Source organism: Seriola lalandi, unplaced genomic scaffold (genome assembly GCF_002814215.2).
Source record: "Seriola lalandi dorsalis isolate HSWRI2012SDOR001 ecotype SW California unplaced genomic scaffold, Sedor1 jcf7180002054520, whole genome shotgun sequence".
Taxonomy (NCBI): domain Eukaryota; kingdom Metazoa; phylum Chordata; class Actinopteri; order Carangiformes; family Carangidae; genus Seriola; species Seriola lalandi.
Genome location: NW_019525073.1, coordinates 216,217 through 222,892, shown reverse-complemented (window position 1 = coordinate 222,892; position 6,676 = coordinate 216,217). Strand labels below are relative to the sequence as shown.

The 6,676-nt window shown below is 38.8% G+C and overlaps 1 long non-coding RNA gene across 1 annotated transcript in view; it reads left to right on the top strand.

Annotated features, from left to right (window-relative positions):
- The window catches only part of LOC111660656 (uncharacterized), a 19,131-nt gene extending 18,683 nt beyond the window's left edge, over nt 1-448 (top strand). The window contains exon 3 of the long non-coding RNA XR_002761170.2: nt 121-448. This is a non-coding gene — a long non-coding RNA (uncharacterized LOC111660656). The remainder of the gene's footprint in view (nt 1-120) is intronic.
- The last annotated feature ends 6,228 nt before the right edge of the window (nt 449-6,676 follow it).

Below are 6,676 nucleotides of genomic sequence, written 5' to 3'. Positions count from 1 at the left end.
AGACTCTCTTGAACAAGCCCCTTTGTCACTATGTGATTTTCGAGATTAGAGCTCTTCTGTCTTCACTAAGTGGCACCTCAGTCGGCGACTCTCCACCAATGATGTCTTTTTCTTCCTCAGGAGGATGCCGTGAAGCTGCTGACATTAAAATCGATCCCTGTCAACACGCTGCCATTCTTGATACCACAAGGGACATTGACAACTGTGGCTGGTGTGAAGACCTAGAGACAAGGACACACATCTCTGGTGAGATGGAGAAGACGGGTGGTGAGGAGAGTGTGAGAGAATTTGTATGTCTTCATGCATTTACCAGTCACTTTTCAGTCTCGGCTGCTTCCTGGTGAGACTTCAGGGACACAGAGGGTTTATGGGTTCAGATTTAAGAATATATTAATAATTTGATTAAAAGGTGCATAATGAAAGACGGATCTTATATTCATTATTTATTCATCTTACATATATATTATATATTCATCATTCAGAGAAAAACTCCTTTAACTCTTCTTTTGAACTTAAATATGTCATTTTGCGAATACAGAAATACATAGTTTTATAACTGAAATTCTGTTTTGGCTTTGTATGTATTATCAGAATATTTCTTGTTTACTTTTTTCCTGTCTTGTCTTGTTATTCAACATGTGGCATTGTCTTGTAATCCTATGGGTTAAATGTTTCTCTTCACACAGATAAAAACTAACCAACTACAGTATATTTCTTTATTATATAATGTAGAAAGAGGGTTGAGATGCAGAATTACAATTAATTTACTGTGGGGTTTCTCAGTGCCTTGTTTTCAAAATGAGATATCATATCAAAATTATATTTGCATAAGTAATGAATTAAAATGCTTTGAAACTGTGTTTGTTTGATCGTAAGCTTCCACAATTTGGTTTTGCTTATTTGCCACTCAAAATGGTTAAATGTGTGTGTGTGTGTGTGTGTGTGTGTGTGTGTGTGTGTGTGTGTGTGTGTGTGTGTGTGTGTGTGTTGACAGCCAGGACTGGATGGTACGGTGCTTGTGCTTCCGCAGCTTCGAGCCCCACCATAAGCCATGCTCTGGCTGGATCAGCAGTGTCACACAGGGGTCATGAAGAGTTTGTTTTCTGTGAACTCTCCAATGTTAGCTGAAGCATGGACACATCAATGCTCGCGGCCCTCGAGGCACTGCTGCCCGCTAAATCTGTGTCAAACTACATGAACCCAATACATCTCCTCTGCAGAGCAAAATCACGAGAGACATCAGTTGTTTGTGGGTAGAGTCTGATCAATGAGCCACTCTCAGTTATTAAGAAGTGTAAATGACAATCGACGGAGTCCAGTAAATGTCAAACCGCAGGGTGGAATTGGGATGGAATGGGCAAAAAGATGTACATTGAATGACCTCTTTAAAAGTCAGGCATATTAAACAATATACTTTTATACTAACTCTGAATGAAATTTACTGTGGTAAGAGTTGCTATTACTCCCTGTCCTTCTGAGAATCATGTTTGCAAGTACTATAAACAGTGAAATCTTTTTCTCTTCTAATCAATTCTAATCTTCAACCTGATACAATTTAGATCATTGTAACTGGTTGAAGGCCCCCAAAAGGTATCACAAAAAATATTTGAGGGGTCACAAAATGGTTGACAGGATAAAAAAAACAGACAAAAATTAATTTTGCTGCACCAAATTAACTGGTTAGCTGGTTAGCATGCTAACTTCAGGAAAATACGTGATAGAGACAGGAGTTAACATTAGCGCTGCTTTCCACCACTGGAGAAAGCTCTTGAGATGAGTAAAGGAATGTAACTTGATGCTAAACTCACAGCGTGTCTTCTTCACTGGTAAGTAAACAGCTGTTAATGCTAACTTTAGCTATGTAGCAATAGCAAAACTTACAAATTCCTTTAAATTTGGTACAAATGTGATAATGCCAAGAATTTGTACACTAATTATGACACAATTTAAGGCAAATGTCTAATAGGAACCCATCGTTCAAATGTCAACTTCACTGTGACATTATAATATTAAGCTAAAAAATTCTGGCCATTATTCAATGCAGTAACTCAGGAAAGAGATTGTGACCATATTTCCTGCAACTTGGCTGGTCGGTGGAGGTATACAACTGCAAGGTGATAGTTCTAGTTTTTTTAATTGTATTTTTGCTCTAACCTCTGCTATTCAGTGGATAACTGGATCATTTTAATGTTTAATTGAACAACAGGAAAACAAATGCAATGATGGCAAGTTGACATATTGGAGTTTAATTTTAAGGGTTCAAAAGCCAAAACATTTTGGAAACACCAGCGAAGAGTATGTTTGAGTTTTTAAGAAAGAAGCAGGAGATGATGAGTGGTCAAATATTAACCTATGTCAAGATTTGTCATGTTAAGTTTATTTGGGGTTCTTTGTGCCTCCTACAGGTCAAAAATATCTGAATGCAGCTTTAACCTATGATTGTTTCTAAAACTTCTTTTTGCTTCATTGAATATTTCCATGTTTCATGTTATAGGCACTGCTGAAGTATAAACTGAAGGGCTTTAAGCAGCGTCCAATAAAATAAAACTCTTTATTAGCATGAACATCATGTAATGCATGTCAAAAACAAATAATTATACAAACCATATGAATGGCCAAACAAGCATGAAGCATGAAGAAGCATTGGCAACAGATGGACTTTTCCCCCAATGCAGTGACATCCTGTGAAATGCACATCAACCCTGCAATTAGTTAGCTGAACTTATACCACACACGGAACGCACGCACACACATACACACACACATACAAACACACTCACATGCATTCTTGATCTGTTTATGGTTTACAAGTGACACTGAGGGCCATTTGCTGACCTACATAGACTGCAGTGTTTGAGTAGCTCTTAGTGGGAACGCTGCATCCAGATGCCCTTCTCTCTGCTCTGGAGTGAAAATAGGTCAGAGGTCATGGAGAAAACCAATGAAAGGGGAGGACTCGCACAATCAGCAACAGGCTCAATGGAGAAGAACAAAAAGCCCGGGCTGCTTGTTTGTGCCATGTTTGCAGCAGGCTCGGCTTGTCTGTGGGCACAATTTAGACACTGCGGGCGTGAACCTTCAGATCCATACACAGAATGTGTGTGCTGGGTGAGAGCAGTAAAGCCGAGTGTTTCAGTCACAGCGGCTATAAGCCTCAGAAACGTTCATTAGTAAGTCTGAAGATTTGACTTTGAGTGCCTACTGCTGGCTGAAGACCAACTATGTGTTCAAGTTTCGCACTCCATGCTCATTCTACGCAGGTTTTACAGTATGTTCACACGTAGAAAAGTGACATAATGAAGTGCACTCAGGAACGTCAGTATGCACGCTAAATGTATTTGATTTTTCACTGTTGGTCCACAATGTAATTCACAAAAGAAACTGAGAAACTTGTCACAGCTGCATAAAGTTAAATCAAATGAGCTGTTGTTTAATGCGTCCACGTCATGTCGTTGAGAAACCTAATTATGAGCAGCTGAGTTCACATTGTTCACATCAGCCTCTAAATTGTAATTACCAGGCTGAAAATATTGGGAATTTCTGACAGCTACAATATTCCCCTTCAGAATCAACAAACCTTTGGCAAAATGGCTGCGAATGCTGGAGGTTACATCTAAAAGTTGATATTAACACTAATACATAAATTCAGCAAATTTAAAGCTAAAATTAGGTAATATCAAACCACTCCAAATATGTAACATTCCTAATTTAGGTGCCAATTTAATTAATTTAATGAAGTGGCTAATTTAAGCTATTAAGTTGGTGTGACTACAAGGCTAGCAGGGGGGGTAGCTATGCAAGAACGTTCCCATTCTGCAACCATTGCATGAATGCAGCATTAGCTCTAGAAAGATCATATAAAAACATAGGTATCAAATACTCTGTACATCATTTTGTTGTGATTTTCTCAAACTCACAGAAGCATTGCATCTATTGGCAAATGAACTGAATCTTTTCCTGTAAGAACAAAAAACACTGATGTCCTAGCGCTAATGCTTATACTTATACTAAATGGAAAAACTGTATAAAAATCTGTATAGTAGAGAACTGGCAAACAGACCAAGACCAGAGCAAATCAAGATCCTAACAGGCAACAAGCGGTCTATGTTTTTAATTGTTTTTTTTTCAGTTTGTCGCAGATAAGGAGAAATGGTGATCAATCTGCAGGAACTTTGTTCCTACACTGTTCTGTGCAAAGCAGTGTTCAAGCCATAATAAGCAAAGAAAAACTAGTTATTGTGTTGTAAAATATTATTATACTATTTGGTTTTCACTCCTAAGATTACATTATACAGTTGTTGGTTTTATAGGTAGATGTCATGAAAGAAAGATCATCAGGGATGTGTGTGAAGATTCTCAGTCATCCAGGTCATGGTTATCCAAGAAAGGCTTGAATCGAAGGCAACTGGACTTGGTTGTAGATACTTGTTTGGGCATTATCAAGGCCTTGATAACAATCCCACAGCGGTTAAATGTCTGGGTCTCCTCACCAGTCAGTCAGAACTGAAGAAGGATGAGGATAAGAGGTCAAACGTCTTAAAGTATCTACAACCAGTTGACCTCAATTCAACTTTTCTTGGGAGATCATCTTGTCTGACTGTCTACTGCTCCAGCCCTTTTGGTTTGCTAAATTTGGCTTCTTTTTAGTTTATTTTTTTCCTTTAGTATCGGTAAAATAATAATTTACATTTTCATTGAATTTTCATATGCGGTCACCCTCTTGTCTGTCTTTAAGCTTGTTTGTGACTACATGGAAAAAGTGACAGCAAAAGTGATCGTATGGAAAGAGCAGGATAGCATGGCTTTTTTTCTAGCTGACAGAGAGAAAGATCCTCAAAGCTGCATTGCATTTTGGTCTAATGAGGGTACTGCTGTTAGGAAAATCTGTGGCTCCTCTGTAGTGAATTTCTCTCTGTCTGATTACTGATCATTTATCCAAAAATGTTGCTTAGAAGAAAGTCTCTGCTGTTTGAAATTGAGTTTTTCAGATGACTGTTAGGATGAATTGCTTTCCTCTTAATAACAGGCCTGAAACTTACTGTAATTGTTTTATCATCATATCTGACCTTCAGTGTGCCAAGTAGATACTTTACATAGTTTGCACAGCTCCCAAAAAGTAAAGAAGAAAAACACTGAAGGCCAGTGTGATACTGTAATTGAGTGTCACATGTCAGTGCCTTTGCTGGAATGTTTCTCATGCATTACCATCCTAACCATTGCTCCCATGTGTCGCAGTCACGTGAACGTTTTGGCAATTGGCACCGGTTAATTTTCCACTTTTCCCTCTCTAATGCTCCTGGCTTGACATGCTGGCAGGCAGCACAACAGTTTGTTGCCATCCACAGAACATCACAAACCGAGACACTGAACCCCAACTTTCCCCCAGGGACCGGACTTGATTGCAATTTTGTATCAAGGATGGAAAGTCCTGTGGGTTTTGTGTTGGTGGCAACAGTTGGCAAGACTGCAGAGGCTTGGCACAGAAATATCAAATAAAAAAAAAAGAAAAAAAAAAGAGGGTGGGAGGCCAAGATGCAACACAAGCCACCAGTGCTATTTACTTTAATAGTGTTTCCCTCTCTGCTGGAAAACAGATGACAGTACACAATGGGAGATCACCAGAGCATTTATGACACAGTCTCATGATAATTCATCAAGCAAATTTTCTGTCACAGAGTATATTGTTATTTTCTCTTGTATCTACCAAAAGCATGTTGATATAAACCAGTCCACTTCAAGGTCTTTAGTCACTCCAAACTTTTCACATGTGATCTGTGCTGCAGCTGAGGGCCACTCAGTACTGATGGGTTAGACAAGAATCACTGAATCAGAGGCTGGACAGTTTAAAAACCTGTGGAGCACCACTGCCATCTAGTGATACAGACATGTCACCGCATATTAGTATTTAAGTGGTTTTAGAAGAGAGTAAGAACGCTTGATAATGGCACATCAGTGTCTGACCCATGTTGCGTTTGTGTGTTGTGTTTATTAAGCTGACCAAAACAAGCACAGGTGTTACTAATAACACAATGACTCCAATCAAGGTGTCCCAGTAAGACAGTGAGCCAACGTACAGCGGGACCCTGAAACTGAGGCATTATTTACACCTGTGCTGCCCTTCTGTGACATGTTAAAACGTCCTCTCTCTGTTGAGAGAGAGTTTCTTTTTATTCCAACAGTATTCAGTGAAGGCACCTCGGACACTGTCTGGCCCTTTGTGATGTTGTTGCCCTGTCGCTGATGTCTTAATAATATGGCAGTGGACGGCTTTTTGATGTCAGCTTTCATTACACTTAAAGGCATGTATGTCTGTCAAAACATGTCAGTCGTGTATCTGCGGCTCATGTTATTTGACACAGTGACTTGATGATGACCTTGGCCTGATTTGATGAAGATTATAAAACTAATGGCACCAAATAGGCTCTGAAAGAGTCAACCTAAAAGTATAACTGAGTAGTTCATGTGTAATTTTTAACTATTACAATAATTCATGATAAATGATGAAGATATAAAACAGAGAAACATCGAGCACAATAGTATTGAGCTTGAAAATTCCCATTTGTTTCCCTGTTATTTGCTAAATGGGTAAAATGTATTCATATCGCTCATTTGAAGACACAAAGATTTTATTCAAAGAAATTTATTCGTTTGTTTTCTATTGAACAAAAACTGCCAA